The following is a 26,379-nucleotide window of genomic DNA, read 5'->3' on the forward strand; positions in this document are numbered from 1 at the left end:
AAGAAGAGAGAAGAGAAGAGAGAGTAGAAACTCCGATATCCACGAAAAAGCATACTTCAGGTGGGAAGATTAACATCAATGCCGTTTATGTATAATAACAATCTATTTAACCGGACAGGATAATCTATATAACTTTTCTAGCTCGGGCCTTCCAGTGAGTGCAGGAAGCTCACACACAGAGCAAAGAAAATCATCTGTCAGAAGCCATTCAGAGCATGAAAAGACACTCGCTTTGAACGAAAGAGTTTATTTCATTCTTCACAATTTGACCTTAGTTTAAATATCTTAGAAATCCCTCTAATTTGGGAAGAAAGCCCCTCCTTTAGTGATACACTGACTTTGAACTTCGTAAGCCAACTATCTACTATCTCCAGATATCTTTGATAGTTAAGCTAAAATAGGTGAAATATCATCAGAACCCCATTTTTTCTTCCTCAGAATATGACTTGCGATAGAGAGCAAATCAATCGAAGGAAGACTTAAATATATTCCCGTCTTTCTTTTCTAGATATGAAGGCGTGGATATTCAATATCAACATGACGAATCATGCAAGGAAGCAGTCTAGTAACATTGCAGATGATTGAGATTATTGCTATGCAAAATTTATTGCTTTTATCTATAAAGTCACACGGTCGACTCGTCAATAATGGATTGGTCATACACAATTCATAAGGCAACATTATGATAAATTCTTATTTGTAAATAAGACATTCACGGAATATCTAAGCTGGATTCGAAGTTTGCTGTTAAATATTCAAAATCTAATTCTTACTTCTGTTGATATTATGATTTTTCGAGAGGCTAACATTTCATAAATCACAAAAGAAAAATAGATCCGACCAGTGACGCCTGACAACAGTGTCTGTCGTTGGATGAAATGATAAAAGATAAAATGATAGTAAATTTACCTGAACTGCGAATTTACTGACATATTTTAAACTGATTTGACAAGACTGAAACCTTCACAGCCACACATTCCTGCTCACATCTTTACTGATTACTAAGAAGAACTAAAACATATATTACCATATACAGTATATCATATACATGTATAGCATCATCATGTGTATATATATGGTATACAAACAGCACACACATCACACAACACTACATCACACACAACACACACACACAAACACACACACCAAATACTATATATATAGGTATATATATATATATATATATATATATATATATATATTATATATAGACTATATATATATAATATTATATATTCATAGGACGACTTTACAGTACAAGCCCTACAAAGCAAAAACTATTGTACATATATGAATATATATTCATGTTTACACACACACACACACACAAACACACACACACACGAGCACACACACACACACACACACGCACAAACACACACACACACACCACACACCAATATATACTATAATAATATATATATATATACCTATATATTATATATAGTTATCATACTAATATACTATAATAACTAATAATATCTATACACTATCTATCTATCTATCTATCTATCTATCTATCTATCTATCTATATATATGCTATAATAACAATCTAAATATATATATATATATATATCATATCCCTATATATATACTATATCATATCATATAATTATATATATATATATATATGTTCATAGGACGACTTTACATTAAAAAGAAAGAAAATTAAAATATTATACATGTATGAACATATATTCATGTTTATACACACACACACACACACACACACACTTCCAAGGCTTGAATCCTTGGACGTACTCTGCATTCAAGACACACAAAACAGATGCACCACCTAGAATACCTGGAATGCCACTCCAATTGAGTACGTTTACCCACATCCAGCCGAACTTACTACAGAAGTGACGAATTTACAACTTGCGATGTTCTCACACACAGCGACGATAGCAACTACTCACCTTCGATGGAGTGGAGGTTCTAGAGGTTCAAATGAACACTATGATCATTATCTCTGTATAGAAATCTCCACCTATACCCCTAAAATGGCCTTAAAATAACAACAAACTGATAAAGTTCCCCTTATCATAGCTGACTTCAACAGCTATAACGACATATGGGGCTATGATTCTGACAACAAAGATGTGCTGATGCAGTCGGAGGACATGTGCGCCCACTAGGCAATAAACATCCAATACCATACACAAAGTGTCCAAGCATACTCATCTTCTTACAACAGTGCCCGTATGGTACAGGAAGGGGATACCACCCCGCTATAGTGTTTATGCTCTATGTTCAGAACTTGAAAACTGAAACGTACCAGATTCTGAAAAAAGCAGATCCGACACCATATGAAAGAGGCAATCAAGGGATGTCCCTAGCAGCAAAGACGTCTTGACGAGTAGTAACTAACAGCATACAAGAAGTCGAGGCAGAACCGTCACCCTTCGCAAAGCACTCGATACATTTACCCTGGTATACCACACACACTCGAAAAGGTACACAGAGTGGACTCGACTTAGGGCCCGCTTGATAGGGGGGGGGGGGGGGGACAAAGAGTACGGAGGCAGCGGCTTGGGACAAGTCGGCCATGAGAAGACAGAGAAAGGAGGATACTGGAGAAGTATGCGGAACACACTCGGAGGTGCGGGGAAAACCGTAACAGACCTTGGACCGCTGTATGTGTGGGTATATGCTATGAACTGTATAATATATAATAAACCATACATATATATGCTACTTATACACATATACCTTTATGAAGTAATATGTATATAACACCACTCTCTCTCTCTCTACTCCTCCCAAACACACACACCACCCCCACACACACCACCACCACACACCACCACCCCCACACACCAACACACACACACACATATATATATACATCAATATATCACCTCTATATACTCTACTATATAATATATAATATATATATTATATTTAACACTTTCTTCTGAGTGTTCTGTACGTTGTGTGTCCTGTTGCTGTTGTGTTGTTCTTTTTTGTGTTTCAGTATTGTTAGTTCGCTCTATGAACTTCAGTACCCCACCCACCCCAACACCACCCACAGCTGTGTGTAGTGCTAGACTCATTACGAGTCAGCATCGCCCTATATAGCGCTGCCGTGTGTGCACTACCTCATGTGTGTGTAGTGTGTAGTTTGTGTGAGTGCTGTGTGTTCGTCAGTAATGTGTGTAGCTATATCCTTTAATAATATACTTATAACTATATACTATAGACTTATATATCATATATATTATATCTATAATATATTACTATACATTTACTTATACTATCATTCTTCTTCTTTTAACGGTTCTTACTTTACGGTCATGTTGTGTAGCCGCCAGTAGGTCACTAGTCATGTACTTATTGTAGGTTTCATGTTATGATGCTCTTGGAGTGAGAGTACGTGGTAGGCGTCCACAGTTTCCTCCCACGGAGAGCAGCCACGGTGCGTATTGTAGGTAATCATTCCTTATTTATCCGGGCTTAGGCACCCAGCCTTCGACCTTAGAGGGCTCGGACTTTGAGGCCATGCCCAGCGAGGCACGAAGAGTAGGCCAATCAAGGTGAAGTCTTGCCCAAGGCCCCCACCCCCCCACCCACCCCCCTCCCCCCCCTCACACAACAGCGCGGTCCTAGAGGTGACTCGAACCTCCCGAATTCAGATTGCCGTCGTGGCAATCTTGGGTCCGACGTCTCTAACCTTCGGGCCAGCGCGCGGGCTTGAACGAGTCATGGGCTTCATGATTGTTTTAGCAAATTTTTTTAGAGCGATGGTTTGCCATTGCCTGTCCGCCGGTGTTTTTATCGAATGTCACGTCTATCTACTCAGTTTATCCCACGGCACTTGATCTGAGCTAGCAATTGAGCTCAAGCAATTAGATGTGCGATTAGCAGTCGAGGAGTATCTCGTAAACAGGTGAAATTAATGGGCACTGGCAACAACGATCACACTTAGAACATCATACAGCAGTTTGCCTACTCTTGATTTGCTAGAGATGACTGAGAGAGAGAGTATGACGTTTCTTGTGAGAGAGATCGAGAGAGAGACTGATGAGAAGAGAGATAACAAAAGAGAGTCGTAAAATGCAAAGAAGCCTCTGGAAGCACAGTGAAGCGACTTCAAATAAATACATATTCCTACACCCCCCCCCCCACACCTTTACATGATATGTTATTTGTGTTGTCATATTATACACTATCATATCATCATCAGCTAAGTATTAATCCACTGCAGGGGGACATAGGCCTGTAGGCAAAATTTTTCCAATTTTGTCATGTTATTGCGTTTTTTTATCAATCTACACGTGTGCCCCAAATTTCAGTTATATTTCATCTACACACCATCTTGTCACTGGTCTGGCACCGTTGAAGCCTCCTTTGTTCTCTCTAGTCCATGTGATGTATTATCTTTATGTGTCCATCTCGTTGACCTGTCTCTCACAAATACTATAACCTGCCCCATGCCCATTTTTTTTATGCATAAGCTATCTCTCACTTTTGTGTTTTCTGCTCCTCGCATCCATCGTCGCCCTCTCATCCACGCTCGAATCTCCATTAGGCTATATTTCCAGCCACTCAACTCTCCCATACTCTCTGTGGTCGCGCTCCGGGGCGCACACAGCGGCACACCCCCAACAGTGCAGTGCATATTACTTGTTCCTCTCCAGTAATTGTGTGTTGTTAGTCAATGTTATCTGATCATAAAAGGTAGACTCAATGGTTAACAGACTTTCACCTTTTGTAACCATCAATAGCACGGTGCCTCTTAGTATATTCTCCTCACGTGTCTGCCAGAGGCTCTCCAGCTAGATGATGCGATACTTAATTCCTATTCGCTAGATGTGTATTAGTACAAGTGCCCAGTAGATATACTATACTTTTGGTGTCCACTACCTCTCAGCGCTTCACCAGTAACATTTTGTACTGTTACCAAAATGAACTCTCACTGTTGGATAATGATCCTTTAGTTTCAGTCTTAGTCGACTTTACAAAATCTTTATCTCGTACTCAGATCGTTTATCACAATTACTGCATTTCATTTGCAGATTCACTGAAGAGAACAATATCGCTAAGATTGTTAGTAGGTAACACGTTTCCTATCTCGGATAACCCTACTCTGTTCCATTCTGTAGCCTCAAGGCAACACTGTAAACCACGTTTGCGTTGGATGGTTGCTATCATCCTGCTAACACCTTTTTTAATTGTATTTTATCGGTTTCCGTAGTGGCGTCTATGATAAGGATTTTCCTTGGCCGACCCATTTCGTATATATCTTCCAATATTTTACACAGGATATAGTCTCTCACCTCCATGTCTATACGAATAGCTTCTAGCTAACTGCCTGGTGAAGAGCTCAAATGCCTTTTCATAATCCACATGAATACGCCATACAAAGGGGTTTCATATTATTAAGTAAATGTTCTTTCTCTTATGGGTTGTAAAGCGCGGGATGTGGTCTGTTGTGAGAGTCCACTGTGGAAGCTTTGCCTCTCTCCACTAGGTGCGTTATATCCGATTGTCAGATGACACAAGTTGTGATGACTTTTGTGATACAGTTGTGCACATATTGAAAGAGCAGGCTTAATGGTCGTAGTTTTATTTTAGATCATATCTATCCCTTTCTATGCACTCCTAAAAGATAAGTGGTTGCATTTTTCAAGCTTTACGGAGTTATTTCCCGATTAGACAGGTATTTGTTTAAAAATTGCTTAGGTTTCACTGTTGCAATGTACTCCTGCATCTATTTAAGATCGTACAGACTAATTCACGTCTTCACCTCTCTTTCTCTCTCTTCGTGCATTTAAGCGCTTTTTGTATTTCTTCTATTGTGATGTCTCTAGTTACCGCGTTCGATTCTATCTGATTCATTTGAGGTACTAGATCTACCGGTTAAAGTCTTCCACTAATCTTAATATTTCATTCTTATTATATGTACACTATCTCCATATGGTTTATTTATTGCCATACCTTTAATTTTCTCCCTATTCTGTCTCTTCTTATGATGGTTACCCGCACGATCACTGTTTCCACTTTATTATTTGAGTATTGAATATCCGTGGATTCCTCTCTCCCATTTTGAGATTATAGTTTTTTGTCTAGTTCAGCCTAATTCTACACTTTTGTTCCTGTTTGCACGATACTTTCATGACCTCCTGTTGTTTAGATTCTAACCGGAGGCTTGCTGGAGCTTCTTGGCGCTCTTACTACTCAAGTACAGCTTCCTGCTATTATGTCTATGTGAAGCTGTTTGTTGATTTAGTCCAGCACACATCGAGATCTTCATACCCTAGCAGTGAATATCTGTTCTTTGGTTCATCTGACCATTCTATGGTCGCCTCGCAAACCAGTCTATTCACTGTCTTAACAACTTACCACACACTTTTTACTAGATGATCGCATCTATTTGAAAATTTGAAGTCAATTTCGTTTTTGATGTCAAATGGCAACTTCCATGTCCACTTCCGCTCAAGTCTTTTTTTCGAAAAATGTATCATGCTATGTGAGTGATCGAGCACCCTCTGCCAAAGTACATCGACAATTATTTGTACCCCTTATTCCCATTCGGGGGGGCCCCCCATGTAATCACGTGAGCTTCTCCTTACTATAGGGCTTTCGTTTTTGTCTTTTTACCTACTTGGCATTACAAATATCCCCATAATTATCGTGAAAACGACCGGTGTTTCAACTCTCTTCCTGTGGCTAAATAAACATCTTCAGAGAGAGTCTCTATTTCTTCATCACGTCGCTAGTCAGTCTTTAACGTGAACAGTCTTTAAGTCTGTACCTATTGTTCATCATTTTTATTGTTACTGAAGCCCACTCTCTTGCAGTTACAATATAGAATTCCACGATCATTCTTTTGCTAAAGCATTTGTGAATAAGAACTTTATCCCTAACTTATCCTGCACTTGCTCTATTTTTTCTCTGGGATTCACAACATATCCCCTGTCGTCCAACTAGTCTTCTAACCACAGAGTCCTACAGACAAACACCCGAACTCTCACATAATGAATGAGTTTTTCCTCAATACAGTACTGCTACAGCAAGCGAGCGGATTCAGTTCTCATTGTGCCTCCACCAACACACGCCCTATACCACCAAACAGGTAAGACAGATGAGTTACCCCCCACTACAGATTTGTGGTGTATCCTCATGGATTATGGTGATGGAGTAGTATTCTTAGCGGGATGCCCACCTGATAAAGCCCCTACCCACAGCGGTTGGCCCTGTGTCGTGTGGCTGCTTCATGCAGCAACAATACGCACGGCCCTAGCTCATTCAGCAAACCCGCCCCATACTAACTCTCCTTTCCCCTTCGTCACACGACTATTTTGGCGGGGGGGCTTGTAGGTATCAGAAAGTCTCATATGATGTGTGATTACTATTTTTATCACTTGATATTTTTATTTATGCGACAGCTACAGACCCTATGAGTACAGGACATAGTTGTTCACACGCAATGCCCCTAAGTACTAGCATATATCATTTTCGTGCACCTATACATATGCCTCTCTATGCATTTACTAAAGCATACATTACTCCTACATTATACGAAACTACCACACATCTATGCAATGAGCATATTCACGAATCTTTCTCTTTCTATGTAGCACTACAAATATCACTCTCACTCGTAATTTTTAGCCCTCACATATAAAACTGACTTACCACTCCATCTCTTTACTCATTTTCGTGGTGTGTCGTGTCGTGTGTTGAGCCCCCCCTGCAGTGTGTGTGTGTAGTGTGTGTGTGTGCGTGTGTTGTAGTGTGTGTGTGTGTGTGTGTTGTGTGTGATGTGTTTCGTGTCTGGTGCATCTATACACACACGCCTTACATGTATGTATGTGTTTATATATATATAATACATATACTTACATATATATATTATCATATATATATATCTATATATATATCATATATATATCTCATACATATTATATAGACCATATATATACTAATAATATATATAGAAAGTATTATAATATGTCTACCTATATATACTATATATATATATAATATATATATACTATTACTATATACTAGATATCATACTATATACTATATTATTACTATATATGTGTGGTGTGTGTGTGTGTGCTGTTGTGTGCTCGTATGTGTTGTCCTTTCAATGGTTAGATTGTGTGTGTGTGCTACGCGCGTGTGTGCGACTGTGTGTGTGTGTGGTAGTCGTTGCGGTCAACAACACACACAGACACAGACACCATCACACACACACACACCACACACACTACACACACAACATATATACTATATATAAACCTAATTTATACAATATAATACATATTATATGATTATATTCATATCACATACATACATACATAACAGTACACATACATACAATACACACACGTATACATATATATATTAATATATATATAATATCATGATTATATACGATAATATATATCCATACATACTGTACATACATACATCACATACATACCTATACTCTCTCACTCTATCGAGTCTCCACCTCCTCTCTGATTACCACACTCTTTCGTCCTCATATCCACTACCTATCTTATGTATTACGTACACATATCACTATATATATATATATATATATTACATTCATATATACTATATAATATATATATATATGTGTGATGTGTGTGTGCCTTTGTGCGTCGGTGTTCGTCAATTCTGCTCCCACTGTTGCATCCTTGCTCGTGTCTGGTGTCGTGTTGTGTGTGGCTGTGGTGTTAGTGTGTGTGTGTAGTGTGTGTGCGTGTGTCTGGCACTGTGTGTGCTGTGTGTGTCGAATGCGTTTGTTGTGGTGTGTGCGGGTGCGTGTGTCTTGTAGTCGCATGTGTGTGAGCTGTTTGTATGCAGATGATGCAACAGCAGAGCCAGAGAATGACACTACCGTACAACTCCACTAGTCAATCTCACTGGCGCTCATTAGTATATTATATATATATATAGCTCATATATTACTAATACTATGACTTATACTACTATGCTATATATTCTCACTTTACTCAATATACACCGACACCACACAATAAGTATCGTTCTTGCGATATGCATCTGTGTCATATGATACTCATATATATAACTATATAGATAGTTATCATACCTTATATATACCATATATAATATATTTATGCACTATCATCATCATATTATTCGTTTTAATGCATCGTACTGAGTATTTTGTATGTAGATTGTGGTGCGTGTTGTCTCTTTGTGTGTCGTGTGCGTCGTGTGTGGTGTTGCTGTGACTGCAGCTGTGTGTTGTGTGTGTGTGTTGATGTGTGTGTGTGCTGTGTTCGTCAGTGTGGCTCGTTGCTGCCCTGTGTCGCCTCTCGTTGTAGTGTGTGTTTGAGCAGTGTGTGTGTATGTGTGTGTGTGTTTAGGTGTGTGTGTGTATTATATATATATATAAGTATCATACACATAATATATTATAATATATCTATATACATTAACTATATACAAGACATATCTCATATCATATTAGTATTACTCACTACATATACATTATACTACTATATATATATATACATATATGATATATATATATATATAATATTATATATATCCTAGACATACAACCACCCACACACACCAACACACATCATATGTAGGCAATCATAACACACTAGATATATATATTAAGATTATCCATATATATATTATATATATATATATATATGTAGGTATCTATAGTATATACCACATATATATATATATAAGTAGTATATATATATATTATATATTCTAATATGATATATATCTATATATTATATATAATGAATAAACACCACACTCTACACACCCACACAACACACACCACACACGACACCACACATACATACATAACATACATTAATATATATTATATTATATACGATATAAAACTATCTATTATATATATATAATATATTATATACTATATACTATTATATTTTTAATACACTATATATATTATATATATAAATTTATATATATATATATATATATATGCAATCTATATATGTGAGACGGGATGAACACGACCTCACTAGGTCAGTGGGAACTGGTTACTGTAGGTGGACGTCGGGTCCATAATGGACAATTTTACAACACGATTTTATGGATATTTCTCCTTCAGGCAGCTGACCGATCGTAATAATAAGCCGAAGTATCCCTATTGGAAAAAACCTCCTACGCTTCGCCCCGCTCCAGATTTAAGTATAGAGTGCTAACTCTCCTAGCCGCTAATACAATGCTGGTATCCGAACGGAAGATAGTTGGTACACCGCACGTCGGAAGAAGCAGGCCGACCCCATGGATTGTCCCAGGGCGGGGATTTTTAGTTACATTTCATATATATATATTTTTTTTCTCTCCTGTTTTATCTTTTCGTGTTTTATGGAAGCATATTAGCATTAATTATGAGAGCACCTCTCTATGTAATGCCACATTCATCACCACGTGGAAGCACCAGTGCACAAGGGCCTAGGCTTGAGGAATGTTTCTTTAATTAGTGCTTTTAGTTTTCAAAGTTATTAAAGCTATCTGTGTTTTGTAAATAAATTCTTTTTTTAACAAACTTGAATTTAAGCACGATTCATTATACGCCTACCTAATGTTAGGGTTTGCCTGGCCAACGAGAAAATATGACGATTTTCAGCACATATATAGCATTCGCACCTTGCTACCTGCTGTCTCCTTAGGGAGAACAGTGTATACATTAAGCCTGGTTCACTCGCCTTCTCTGCGCCACACCAGCAGGTTGCCAATTCGTGGATTTGGTTCCAAACTGAGGTGTGTATGGTGACATTTGCAATAACACATGTGGACAAAAAAAATCCACATCACACTGCCACATTACCCCCTGTCCCCCCAAAACTCGTATAAATAATGAAATTAAAGATACTTTTAATCATTTAACATTAACTGATTCATCTCTATACAACCAAGTAATGCTTATATACAAAGAAGGTAATTCAAAATAACTGAAAATCTTTTAAGTCGATGAAATTAATTTTCCTTATACATCCACGTAGAGGAAATAACTGCAACTTCTGACTGTAGATCATGATTAAGAATATACAACTCCACTCTGTCTGCCTTTAAAAATTATTTTACAATAACAGTAAGTGGACGTGGAACATGATAACTTTTGTCTTCGTTTATATATTTTTTCTAAATGAAAATGCAATATTGTTTCACCTCGTAAAATGATCCTTACAATTAAGTTTGTAAAAGATATCTACAAGCTATTTTGCAATGATATTTCCGTATAATACTGGTAGAGATGCAAATTACATTAACGATCAAGAACCAACTGTTGTAAAATATGACGCGCCTCGTTCAAAAGTGAGTACATCAACCGCACCACCACTTCTGACTGCACGCGTACTCTGCTGTGAACCTCCAATTCGCCCAAAAGGCTACTGTTACCTTCGCGCAAATTTTGCTTTCGATCTTCGACTCAAGCTTGGGCTGGAGTGTCTAATGACATATAAAATACAGTTCTGTGTTTATGTGTTCACGCTTGATATCATTTGAAATTGTCTCAGTGTCCCCCTAAGTATGACAGAAATTTACTTCAGTTAAAGAGAATGTGATTTTCACCTAAAACTAATGTATAGTGTTCTGTTTCTCACTAGGTGTCGATGTCAAAGCGCAAACTTAGGGCATGGAGTAGCTGCTGAAACGCACGACTTTCAACCTCTTTTGGCATGAACACAGCGATTGACTGCCAAACACTCCCACAAACGCCGCTACTGTAGCAAATACAAAAAATATCCTATATCAACAGAACTCGCCTACAACCATCATGTGCGACAATATGTAAGATAACACTAGTATATATTAAACATATTTGCGTATATTGTTCATAACAAACTGCTGTGATGTGTATGCACTTCTCAAATTAACAAGTCTAACGTTCAATCAATTCCGTACTATATACGAGATAAATGTCGCTATCTAATGACCCCCTAACTTAACAAGTAGAATCTCACACATTTCCATTTCTTTCAGAAATCCGTAAGCCGTGATAACGAATACATTACACGACGAAAACATGACGCCATAGGCCCTCGACATGTTTAAATCGTGTGGGGATATCAACACTACATTGTTAGCTACGATAATGTATGATTTGCTTCCATTTGCCGACGCACACATAACCGTACTTCCTGATACACCGACTCATCTGACACAACATCCACTGTGTTTAAGCCAATCCGCTCCTCCCTGACCGCCATAGCCCAAGGATAGCACTTGAAAAGACAACTAAGTCGCTACTCGGCATATGACAAGAAATCTGCCCGGTACGTGCATCGCGTGAATATCTAGATATGTATTAAATACTATCAGAGGAACACAATACAAATTTCAAACACATCATGTGATGAGTCGTCACCTGATTGTCAGCCAACAACAAAATGCTCTAACTGTCACTGGTTAAGTTTTTTGTATTTGGACAGAAGGTACACATTCAGAAAACATATGTTGATCTTGCATCGACATATTATGGAGATAAACACACAAAAAATGTTGGTCAAGTGGAGACGGCACTCTATCCCTACATCTGTTGAGAACACACTCCTTAATCTCGCCGTGAAATTACCCTTTACAAGTTTATAGGACTTGCTGCTGCAGATAGCGCGCATCCAACATCATGGCGAGAGCATCACTTCTCTCGGTCCGAGCAGAATTCGACAGAGCCATTAGCCTGGACCTTCGGTCTTTAGGTGTACTATGTCATTTACTACATACGCTATGTGCCCTCGTGAATTGCAGCAACAGACACACTCCTCCAACGGCAGTGCTGAGAGACAATTGAATAGGCACATATACACAGTACTTGGCACCACCAGTGCACAAAAAAACAAAACGCAAGTATGAACTTAAACAGTTTCCAGACATTATTTGAGAATTCAAAACCACATAAAATTCTCCACGCTCCAGACCCGCTAGGCCTCTCATTGCAATCAGGCACGGTTGAGAGGGTGTTGGAGCAATGGGAGGCATCACGCCTAGGAGTACATTTAAAAGCATTGCTAGAGGAAGAAAGTGCACATCACATAACTCTCATTATTAAAACTATGATTGCATGATGTCCCTGCAAATATTTTGTTACATTTTCTAATTTTCTACCTTCTACACACATACATTCTGTATACCCATTTGAACTCGTTTCTGTTCCAGACGATGAAACCTACCGTCCACATATTTACTGTGCCATTTTTCAAATCAAAGACTCACTCATAAGACCCTTACACAGTTTTTGCAAAGGATACTTTAATGAAAAGTTTAACACTATTTTGCACCCAATTAATTGTACCAACACTCTCCCCACAAACCACGCGTATTATTAGGCAGGCAGTGCTCAGATTTTACAGAAGGAGAAATATTATCAAAAAATGTTACTATTGCTAGAGCTATATAGTTAAAACAGGTGCAGACATTCACATATAAAACGTTGTAGTGACAGGAGGTTAAATCATTCCAGAGAGATTCGATCCTGTACCATTGATCGCATTAGTTGAAATCATCGTCACTTTTTTAAAACCCATGAAAACAAATAATAATACGATACCAAAAAAATGTCCACGCGTGCAGATTCATCGCACCATCACTACCAAACCACCACTTCGTTGAAAGATCTTATGAACGGCGGATCCATTCAAGCGTCCGTCGCCTCATCGACGTGTGACGGCACATTGGACAGCATACCAATTCTGAACGGAAATAAGGTCAGAACCAAAATCCAATTCAATTTTACTTCAAATATTGGTTTAATGAAAGAGGAAGGAGAACAGTTTATTAGAAATTTTAGTAGTTTTATCCTCTTCCGGTTCACACAAATACTGATGCATGAGAGTGATTATTCTACGAAGTTAAATGTAATTAAAAACTGCTATTTGAAATAAATATCATAGCATCAATCCATAAAATCCCTGCCATGTAGCAGAAGGTTAAAAGAACAAAAGAATGAGTTGCCATAAGTTCAGACCTCATGAAAAATTGTGTGTAATACACCAATCATAATATGATTTGTTAAATCACACTAGTTTACCACTATGTTAAGTTTCATTGTTTGATCTAAACATGACCCATATAGTATTTTTCATATATTTATGTGCTTAATTTTCGCTTTGTTTATATAAATGAGTGATTATTATTTGTGTTTAATAGGTTAAAATTGTATGTGTTTCACGTTACGTGTTTTCTCGTAAATTGTTAATTTTGTTATCATTAATTGGTATCACTCAATATTAACAATATTTAATGCAATCACGCATACAGAACGTAATAAATTTATACTTTTACTTTTCATAATCTACCAAAAATTCTAAATGTTCACGTGCAAATTCTTTTTTTTTTTTAAAAACGTGCTTCAGCTCAGTTGATCTAGTGTACGGCAACATATCTTCGAATCCATTGTTTTGTAGAAACACCTCGGCAACACTGGGGCACACTCTGTTTGAGACTCTGACCAGCTCACGTACCTCTTTTCTAGACGCAGCAGCTATAGCATAGAAAGGCCTTGTGCCATAGGAGCTACCCCGGTGTCCGCGGGCCTCTTGTCTTCGCCGCTGTGTATTGCTTCCTGAGTTTTGTGAAATCTTAAGTTGTACGTAATAGTGAACTTTCAGAATTTTTTTTCAGCCACTTTGTGCTTTGGCCTGCACCTTCAGTGCCCTTGTTTTTGCAGGTCACAAGACGGAGTACCAGTGCGTAGTCAGCCACCCCACTTAGACCCGAAGCTCTCTTACTACACCAGGTAGCCATTACGGGCATTGGATCCCTGGTACGGAGGCCCAGTAGTCTGGCGCCGGTCCTTTGGGCACTTTTTCTACTTTTCTAAATTTTTCCCTTTTCATGTGAACCTTCTTCCTGAAGGTCTCGCTACCGGTGTTTAGCCCATGGTACTTTGATTCACCGCTTGGTACTGCGAGAGAAAGAACGCAACAGGCCATTCCATTAGGGGGGGGTGAGGAGCTTGAGCAGGATCGACAGACGCCCACTCTTCTCTTACAGCTATGCTAGTTATGTTATTATACCAATATCAAGGGGTAACTGGTCCCTTCAGGACAACGGGCACGGCGCCAAGGGGTCGGACATCGGATACCCGATAGCGCGTGCATGAGTTCTGATCCCTACCTCGGATCCCTTCCATCCTAAGGAAGCGGGGACGACACCATCGAATCTTGCCTACGACCTATCGACCTTGAACATACGTGTAACCCCCTACTGCTGACAAACGGAGTACGACGATTCTTTCATCCCTCCAGAGAATGCAGCTATTACACTTTAGAATGTGAGCCCCTTCATCATCAAGACGTCCTTGATGAGATCAACTTAGTGCGACAGCATTTTGATTTTGTCAGGAATATTAAGACGATGGTAACCTCCTTGTAAAATAAGATTGCTTGACAGTTACTGTAACTATTCCCCATGTCCCCATACTACCATCTCCGCCAATGGGCAGTACCTCTTTAGCAGCGGATTTCGAGGACTAATGGAGGCGATTGATGTCATAACTCTGCAGAAAAATATGAGAGATCCAAAAGCGTAATGCTGCGACGTGAACTACGATGACCAATGAAAGACGGGACTTTTGTGCGCAACAACACAAACCGGTATGGCTTGTGCGTCATAGAAAATTCCTGAATATGTCAATGTTGGGATTCGACGTGTCATAGTGCGCCACCTTTACATTCAAAATACTCTTATGCACTCGTAATAGATGCTCCAAAAATTACTGGACACACCTACATTTTACGGATTAGCAATGATTAACAACATAACTGATAAATTTATCTTGCGTCGCTTAAATGTTTGCTGGATGATCATGACATAGTGCAGTATCGTACTAAGAAAACTCTCAAGTGATGCTAACCTGTTCTGGAATGTTGGTCCCCATCAATGCTGTCTCTGCCCGCATGGTTGGCAGCCAGCTTGAAGACGACGACTGAAATTATTAGCATACATCGCTAATGAGGACAATAGCTTCCTAGCCGCTTCTGGTGAGCAACTAACTTACCACCACATTCCCAGTATGTCAAACAGCAATTCAATCAGGAACCAATTGCAGCGATAGGATTAAAGAATTCGCCTAGAAGTTCTGAGTAAGGACTAACGGTTAGTGAATTTTAAAGAGTCAATTTAAGATATTTGACCATACATGCCCCAAAAATTCAACAATTGCTGAATACAACCCAGCCCAAGAGCACTCACGCCAGATCACTAAGGAGGAGTTAACATCACATATCAACAAGTCTCAATCATACTTCTCGTACCAGGTCGCAGAGCTCTCGCTAGGACTTTCCGCCTGGTGTTTGGTCTGTTTTTCGTGACGAAACAGAATCATCTTTCCCGGGGTCCGTTAACCTGGCTAGACGATGTCACGCAGGTACATGGAGCCGTACTGTCACCAAAACATACCATATGCGGCAGGCCCCTGTGGTCTAGCTAGGGAGAGCGAGAGATGACTCCCCTCCCCTAGAAAAGAAATCAAACTCGGCGGACAAGGCACTTTCCATAGCATCCATAAAACGTATCTTCGTGTGAACCATGGCATTATCTAATTTAATTGATATAATTCTCTGTCGAATGTTTTTTAAATGATCTAAAGTTATTCGCCTCGTCCTGACTGCTCCGATCATTATCAGTCTTACTAGAAATTGCACTTGACCACACCTCGTCTCTGACTGAGGTCGTTTCGCTGAGGATATTAACATCGGTGTCGGAAGGATCTGTGAGGTTCAGGGGTTGAAGTCTGGAAAGTCGCCCATTGTAAAATCACCAAACAGCCCCCCCTTTGGGTTCACTGAAGTGACTATGGTTCTACTGTGGAGTTTGTCGCATGCCCAAAGTCCACAAGCAATAACAAGGATCTGACTAATGTTCTGGTCTTATTGTCCCCTGATCAAGTGGTATATTTATACTTGATGAGGCTTTTTGCTCCTCAGGTCTAGTCTTGACCATCCAAAATAAAGTCATTTTTCGTGATGTTCTAATGCTCATCATACGTTATGGGGTTCCTCGCTGCGGAAACAAGTAGTTAAATGTCAGAGCAAGTAGTTAAATTGATTAATGATTCTGATCTAGGTACCTTTGAACGATGGTAGCCGATGCGGGGTAGACGATATATACCGTAATTTGAGCTTATTGACTTATAACTGGTTCTCATCAATAGCAGCCAAGTGCCGTGGCCCATTGACGACCGTTTTAAGGGAATGCGATCACACATTCATATTTTGATTAAATATTCAGCCAGCATCAGTGAGAACGCCTTCTAGCACCTAAATTTAATGTTAAATAAAAGCATGCAGACTGGGTCGCCTTCACAAGGGGCTTCAAGCTAGAACTTGTTGGAGACCACCCTAACCAAAACCTTGGATTTGATATAAAGTAAACAAATATTCAGAATTCGATTATAGAATGCAGGCATGCCTATCTCATTCCTAAAACTTCGACCGATAGCGTTTAAGACATAGAAGTTCCTATGCGCGCGTGAGACTACCTAGATGTGCCGCTATTGGGCGCTGTGCCGACGTCAATAGAAGGCCTCTACGCTCTTTCAAAAAAACATGCTACACAATGAGAACTTTTTGCAACTACAGAACATGCTAAGAGTAGGCTCGTAGCTAATAAGACACGCCAAAAAAACTGAGACTCTGGCCATAGCTTTGTCCTCTACAATATCAGCAATACCAAAACATTCAGATTGGCTTTAGGTCCACATATATAACAGTCAATAAGAAAATAACATCTTGCAAAGTTAATAAATCATTAAAGAGTGGTTACTAATTCAATTCTACCTAGAGTTACATTGCTAAAGAACTTGCAGCAGCAGTTCTCTCTAGCTCCAGACAGACTTTCCATCGCACATTACCTGACCTTCAAGGTAAGCGGGATGCTGAGCTGCAACCAAATTCACTTGCCACTAGGAGATGACCTTTTCCCCAACTACAATTAAAAGTCTACAATGGATGAGCTTTGCGTCCGAGCCTACAGAAGCCTGTAGAGGAACATCCCAGGCCTGATGAGGGGGTTCAAGTATGAGCACAGATAAAGTATCCTTAATCATGATGCCATGATTACGTTGCTAGAACTGTACAGTGAAATTTGAAAAAAAGCATACTTCTTCAAATCGCATGGCGCACTTCAAACAATACACTTCCCAGATTGAATAAGGAGGCTGGTGGTCAATTTCCCGATCTACCATCCTCCTAACGCCCAATTGACCGTTTGACAGGTTGTGCTATGCAAAGGTCATTGGAAGCGGAATTGTTAACATCTAGACTAATTGCATCTTATATAATTCCATGCTAAATTTTGTAGTTGATCAAGCAAATAGATAAGCTGGACAGTCAGATTCAAGATATGACAATGCCAAAAAAGACTTATTATTTCAAGTATTTTAGATCACATAGAAAGCCTACGACATGACATGGTGATATGGCCTGCTCAGAAAATTTTATGCCTTTGGAGATCTACGTGGAAACTTGCAACATTGTTTGTATTTAAAATTTCATTTCTGACAGCAACTAGTGCCTGTCAAATTGTTATCTGACGATGTCACTTTTTCGGGCATTGTTATCGTCCAGGCAAGGAAGTATACCTCGCATCACATTAATTATTATGCCATGATAAATGAATCCTTACCAGCTCTCATCCCATTCGGAATTTAAGATATCTGACATGTACGACTGAATGAAATTGTGCGTTTATGGCACAATAAATGCAGCATTATCGGAAAAATCACATCTCAACTGGCATGATTATAACTGGGGCCTCCAGTAAGGGTTTTAAGGTTTGCCACAAGAAAGGCAGCCTAGTGGGGTTATTTTTTCACATAGAGAGGAGGGCGAACATCAGCGCTAATCTTCTAGACAATCCACCCAATACCTATTTAAAAACTCTACTAGATTTCTTGGTCTACTCTTTGATAGTCAGGACTATTGGAAAGACCACATTGCGGTCAGCTGTGAAAGAATAGATGTCAAACAGCACACCACAAATATTGATTAAGTGCCTTTATGGTAATATAATATGCGGAGAGCTATATGCACAAAGCTCTTTACTAATGCATAATATATAAGCTCCTGATTAGGTCAAAGTAGATTATGGGTCAATCAGTAGTCACTTGGCTTGAGCATCTTAAACATATTGCGAAAAGGTTTTGTGATTACTGTGCCAGAATTGTTTGTGTGCGCGTGTGTGTTGGAGCCCTAAAACTGTAGCTCGAATTCGTATAGCGGTCTTGACAGGCGCTATTGAGTACAGGAGTACCTCCACTCGAAACACACTATGACCTATAGCCGCAAGAGTGAGCCGAGATCTGAGCCACCCTAATGGCAATAGAGCACTAGGCCCTCTTGCACTACGAGACTCCACCGACTCATCGAAGAACTTAGTCGCGTTATAATGACTCTACTACGCGATACCCCGCTTCATTCAATATCGCGTTCATGGTAACAGCACACTTTTCTAATCATCGGCAAGAACCTGCTTCCATCCAGCATAGGCATGGCGCGGGGAGGTACGAGTATGGTGACGACAGATGGTTCAGAGAGATCTTGTTAAAAACATCTCAGGACTATGGTTTGCCGTGTGTGGGTGCAGGTCGATTCATCTGATGTCGAACTAAAGTTTCCAGACTGCCGACTCATACACGCATACTTTCTTTGCTGAACCTTTTTGCCACTGACAAAGCTATATTTTTCCACTACGACGACCCACGATAGAATAGTTAGTTATTTCATTACTCACTTAAGTTCACTTATAAAGATATAAATCCTTAGAAGAAACCATAAAAGAACTACACGTAAGTTACAATCGATGCCAGAAATCAATCAAGCTAATATGCGGTTAACCAGGCCACCTCTGGTATCCAGATGGCAATGAACAGCTGGTCAAACTAGCCGGGTTCAACTGGCGATCTGGATAAACTAACATAGTTTCTGCCCTACAGTCTCAGGTGTTTTGATAGTCTCTTAATACAAAGACAACATACATCGCCTGTGGCAATACGTGAGTGGGCCCAACCTACCAAAAAACAATAGATAAAATCAATCCTGCCCAAGAGAGTCTGTGGAGGACAGCCAACCAGAATAAGAAAGAAGGAAGGAGGTGGTTTGGTTGCCTGCTCTTATGGTGTCAACCGCTGCCTAGACATGACCCAACTCACTCCCTAGTATAGCAAAAAAAATGCTCCTCCACAATGCCCATTGCAACACCACTTTACCTCTCCAACCATATTCCTAATATGCAATCAAATACAGAAACCATAGACATCAAGCTTAAAAAATTATTTCAGCAAAAAAATAAAGCATTTACATTATCAAATATGATATCCAAATGCAAATACGATGAAAGATTATCATCAGTAAAGTAATACTTTCTAAGGCGAGACAAAAACTTTATGACCTTATATCGATTGATATGAATAAATAGGATCCATTGGCTTAATAACCTTGGATAACTACCGCTGGTGAGAGCCCAAGAATCAACTAAAGAAAGAAGAAAGAATTATCGGGGAGATAGTCTGCTGCACAGGCGATGCTAGAGGCACCCTTAGCACTGGCCCTGCTACCCTCTGTGATCCTTTGTCGGATCCGATACACACAGCGCACTTATCCGAACCAACGCGTATCGTCGGTTTACGGTTTATCCGTTGAGAAAATTCTTTTTCAGTGATTAGCTCTTCATTTAGCTATGAATATTCACACACTACGAGCGAACTTGTGAATATTAGTGCTAGGTGCTCTACTTATTGTTCATAAATGGCCTCCATTACTTTAGAATTATTAAAGTACTTAAAGAATAGAACTTAGTTATCAGTCTCTTTAGTTCGATGAATTTAAGAGACTTATTCAGTGTCTTATACATTTTAAACTTGTAGCCTTTATACTAAACATCAAGTCTGTGATGTTTTTTATCTAGCTTCCATAAATCTAAGAGAAAACTTTAGCTGATTAGACCTGTAAAGGAAGTAAATACTGCATGCGACTTTGCTGAATTGACGTGTAAACGGGAAGTATAATACTTGATGACGCTTTGCTGATTGACGTGTAAAGCTGGAAGGTAACAACTGTATAAGCTATTTGCTGACTGACCTGTCAAGTGGAAGTAAATACTGATGAGGCTTTGTCAGCATTGAACTGTAAGGGAATTAGTAAATACTGCATGAGTTTAGCTTATTGCACGAGTATAGCGAGTAAAATCACTGAATGAGCTTTTGCTGATGATAAAAAAATTGTTAATTCCATGAAAGAGACTATCCTTAAATTCCTTTACATGTGCGGTACTGCGACATTAGCTTCACAGCTGTAGAACTACGATATAGATGAAAATCAAAAGTTTACAGGATCAGGTTACACTAACAGTACCAGACGCCAACATGGCCGTCAAGACAGGAATCGCCACAGTCCTAATCTATGTGTAGGCTAGGAGGTTCCTCTTGATGGGTGTGGTCGGTCCACACAGGTATTTGTGCATCGCTTGCTACATTACAATCTACTGCTCAAATACTCAGCCCAACGATTCACTAAAGCCCCCCCAATCATGATCTGAGGATGATTCCATCCATCCAGCTGATCGGACTGCAGTCCATCTGTGAGGAGGTACTCTTAGCGTTCAGCTTTCATCACGTCAGACTTGGTAGGCAACGTGTGATGGTGCCTATACAGGAAATGGCCATCCTTCAACCCTTCCTCAGCAAGCGATTCCACCTGATGAACTGTTCCCTATGTCCATATTCAAGCAGACACATCGTCAAAAGCACCCAATAACGCACCAAGAGCGATGCCAGACCTGATTGCCATCTAAGCCGAGCCAACGAGATGCTCAGTGGCCCTCACTGTCTCCACAGTGAGCATGAATATCTGCCTCCGTCCTTGGTCATACGCCAATGGAATCCTGGCTGACATTCGAGTGTTTCCACTTGGAAGAGTCCCACAGCCGTCTGTCAAAGTTCCTTGTCGACTCAGGTAGAGAGCACTAACATGGAGCCCGAGGGCACCACTCCTTCTCCCTCAGACTCTTTCCAAATGAACACCCTACGGGTAGCAGCTGAAGGACGGTAGGGATGTTTGATAGTGGTACACCCACAGGTATCACAACTCATGGCACTACAATCTCAATGTACACTAACCTCGGCACTCGTAAAGCTCTGCAGTTTCTAGCACGTAGGATCCTCCATCACGTTGACTACCAAGACATGTGCAGTCAATCTCCCTTGGCCACTGTACCACAATACACTTATACCATGTCCAACGATGTGAGGTGGGAGAGCTGGTATCTAGCACACGCCAGAGATCCTCATTCTCGCGGACCTAGCAAGTCCTGAGAATCGGGTGCTTTACTCGCTGAACTAGGATCAGATCATCGAGCCACATGAGGCGACCGACATATCATAACCAGCTCGGTTACAGCTGGATACCGCTTCCCCCCCCCCTCCACCCTCCCCCATCTCTCCACTGATAGTCGCCTACAGTAACAATGACGAATATCTCGCCCGGAGGCAATTGTCTGCCGCAGTAGCCCGAGTTGGCACCTAACATTGGTAGAAGCATATACTAGCAACAAGTAACATGAAGCCAAAAGGCAATGCATCATGCTATGACAGCTCAATTGCCCTAAATAGCTCATCAATCAGATCGTCACCCCACACCATACTGAGCGCTGTACCTCGTCGGCTGATGATGTATCCGCCTACACAGTCTTATCGTCCACTGTCAAGGTCGCCGTCAGCACATCACTGTCGGCCCCAATACCCGCAGTAGTATGGTATACCACACCATACTGATACGTGACGCTCTCAGGTCTTCTCACTCTGAAAGAGGTAGATAGCACCTCAAACTCCCAGTCTACTCAATCCTCATCAGCAGAGCGTAACCGGCTTCATCTGCATGCAAGGACTCGGACATTCCAAGTGCCCTACCTAGAAAGCTCGCCTGATGGTTAGCCCTTGGTGCAGTCTATGTACTCGGTCACGTGCACGCTGTACCTCTAGCCACCCCCACCCTGACGTTGACCCAGTAGAGTAGTTCAAGTGTCGGTCACTTGACTGACTGGAGTGGGCCCCATCCCGCTTGTGCCTGCCATTCCAGAGGCTTGTAGCCCACTAAGACTTTCATGACGTGGTGTATGGCACCACGGCTGGAGTACAAGTAACTACTCATTCCTCATACTACGCGCCTACCGACATTTGCGTAATCACCCCTAGCAAGGACCACAGCCCGCTCCTTAGAGCACTTGCAGATGAAGTGGGATGGGCAAACTCCCATCCATCCAGACCATAGTCATATACTTGCAGACATTGCATAGAGGTGATACTTAACTGGGGGGAGGAGGACTGACAGGCCCACACCTCCCACCAATGACTGCCCCATACCCCATAGGTGAGGTAGGGTGGCAAGGAGTTGGTACGGAGCCAGAGTGTAGTCCACGATCCTAACTGGGGCCTCCTCTCGTCTACAAGATCCCCACAGTTTACACCCTGGGACCGCAAATGGTAGCTCATTACGCTATGGTATTCAGGTCGGCCACAAGGAGTCACTGCAGAAAGTCTTTGATGATGGAGAGGCTGCATAATCAGTGACATTGCATGGCGCGAAACTAAGCACTTATAACACTTATAGGCTTACCACACCCTCACTATCTACCTAGTGCGTCATGAAAGCCACCCACCCATATAAATATATATACTATCACTATATATATTATATATATATATATATATATATATATATATATAGATATATATATTTATTTATTTATACCATACACACATATATAAATATCCCATCCTTACCCATTCCAAACATCCTAAATCCGCCCCTCCCACACTCACCACCTTCCGTCATTCAACCCCTCCTACAATTATGCACATTTATAATGAATGCACGAGCCACCTTATAATGGAGTGCGTATGTGCGCTGTATGCAGACGCTGTTCACACGTATGCTGCACGAGTGGGGGGGTATTCACGAAAACACGTGCAGGTGTATGCGCGTGTGTGTGTGTGTGTGGTGTACATGTCCATCGGTGATATGCAAGAGTAGCATATCATACCGTAGACATACGTTATATTCTGTGCGTATAAGTGTAATAGTTACACGATATGTGATGTTATGTATATGTATGTATGTATATGTATGTGATGCGAGTAAGTTTGTATTGCTGTAGTGTAGGTATATATATGTATAATAGAGCTAGCGAGTTGAGTATTAGTGTATATATTGCGCTATATATTTGTATAAGTGTATGATGTGTGTACGTATGTAATGCATAACATGTATATGTATATGTATAGCGTGCATGTATATGTGTATTGTTTATCATAGTGAATTTAGTCGTAATGTATATGTGTGGTTATATAAATGTTGTACAGTGTAGTGTATATATAGTACCGTTGCGTACTAAATGTGTGTGATGCACATGTTATGTGTATGTATACAATTTCATATGTGTGAGGGGTATTACCGGTGCCACAAGCCCCCAGCGTTGTTCTATGTTTTTGGGGATTATATTTTATTTAAAACACTGATTTCATTTTTTTGCATGTACACCCAGTACAGACACAGTTGTTCACCTGCTAATGCCTCAAGTACCACGCATGTGTTCATTTTCTTGTACATGCACACCCAAGTATACACCTTTACATATGCTTCCTTGCATATGATATGTATACACATTCTTACATTATACGCAACTACATACAAGCACTCGCATACCCATGTATAGACGCATGCGCATATCACATGCGCATACATATGTGTATACTCACCCCCATGTATTCGAACACACACCCGCGCATACATCCTGTGCACCTCCATATGACTGTACATACATATACAAATATAGCAATACGTATGCTGACACACACGTGTATGCGCACATACGTTTATGAGCACACATTAGTGCTCACCCACATATATCTGTATATACCTATACATTCACACATATGAATGTATACATACACATACATGCACACACACATTTACACGCAACGTACATATATACATACACATGTACATACATTTTATACACACATATACATACGCACATGCACATATACATACACATATACATGGCACGCATACATATACATATACAGGTATGCATAACATACGTACACACACATACACTTATAACAAAATTACGATATATACACTCTCACCTACTTATATACATATATATACCTACACTACCACCACTCGCCACACATACATACTTTACATACATACATATACATACACACACATATGAATATATACACTTATACGCACAGATATACGTATGTCTACGTATATATTGCTACTCTTGCATATACACCGCATGGACATGTACACACACACACACACACACACGCGCATACACCTGCACATTTTCGTGAATACGCACCCACACTCGTGCACATACGTGTGAAACAGCGTCTGCAAAAAGCGCACATACGCACTCCATATAATGAGCCATGCATTATAATGTGCATAAATTGTAGGAGGGGTTGAAGGACGGAGGTGGGTGATGTGGGAGGGGGGATTTTAGGATGTTGGAATGGGTAAGGATGGGATATTTATATATGTGTGTGTGTATAAAGAAATAAATATATATTATATATATATATATAATATATAATATATATATATATATATATTTATATAATATATTTATATGGGTGGGTGTTCATACGCATGGTGAAGTGGATGGTGTGGTAGCCTATATAGTGTTAAGTGTTTTTTCCCGCCAAAGGGCACAGCCTTTCCATCATCAAGACTTCTGCAGTGCCTCCTTGTGGCCACCCATGCGTAAATGAGCACCTTGCGGTCCCAGGGTAAACATGTGGGGGATCTTGGAGCAGCAGGGGGCCCCAGAGGTGTGGACACACTCTGGCTCCGTACCAAACTCCTGCCCCTACCCACCTTGGGGTAATGGGGCAGCTTGGGGGAGGTGGGCCTTGTCAGTCCTCCCCCCCCCAAAAAAACCCTTGGCAATGCATCAAAATAAATGGATATGCTGGGGGAGGGGTGTTGTCCCCCCACCCAGCAAAACAAGGCGGGCTGTGGGTCCTGCTGGGAGGGCAAATGTCGGGGCGCAGGATGGGAATGAGAGTTACTTGTTCCCGCCGTGCCAACCCCCCATGAAGCTTGTGGGGCAAAAACCTCTGGGAAACCACAAGCGGATGGGGGCCCCACAGTCCGCCGACCCCCTTTACTTGGGGCAACGTCAGTGGGGGTGGCAGAGGTGGCGTGCACCCGGAATGACCGCCCAAGGCTTAACCTCAGGCGAGCTTTCTAGGTAGGCACTTGGAATATCCGGTCCTTGCAGCAGGATGAGCGGGGTTTCCTCTGCTATGAGGGAATTGAAGTGACTGGGAGTTGAGGTGGCTGCCCTCTCAGAGGTGAGAAGACCTGAGAGCGGCCACA

This window comes from Penaeus monodon, chromosome 39, assembly GCF_015228065.2.
Source record: "Penaeus monodon isolate SGIC_2016 chromosome 39, NSTDA_Pmon_1, whole genome shotgun sequence".
NCBI lineage: Eukaryota > Metazoa > Arthropoda > Malacostraca > Decapoda > Penaeidae > Penaeus > Penaeus monodon.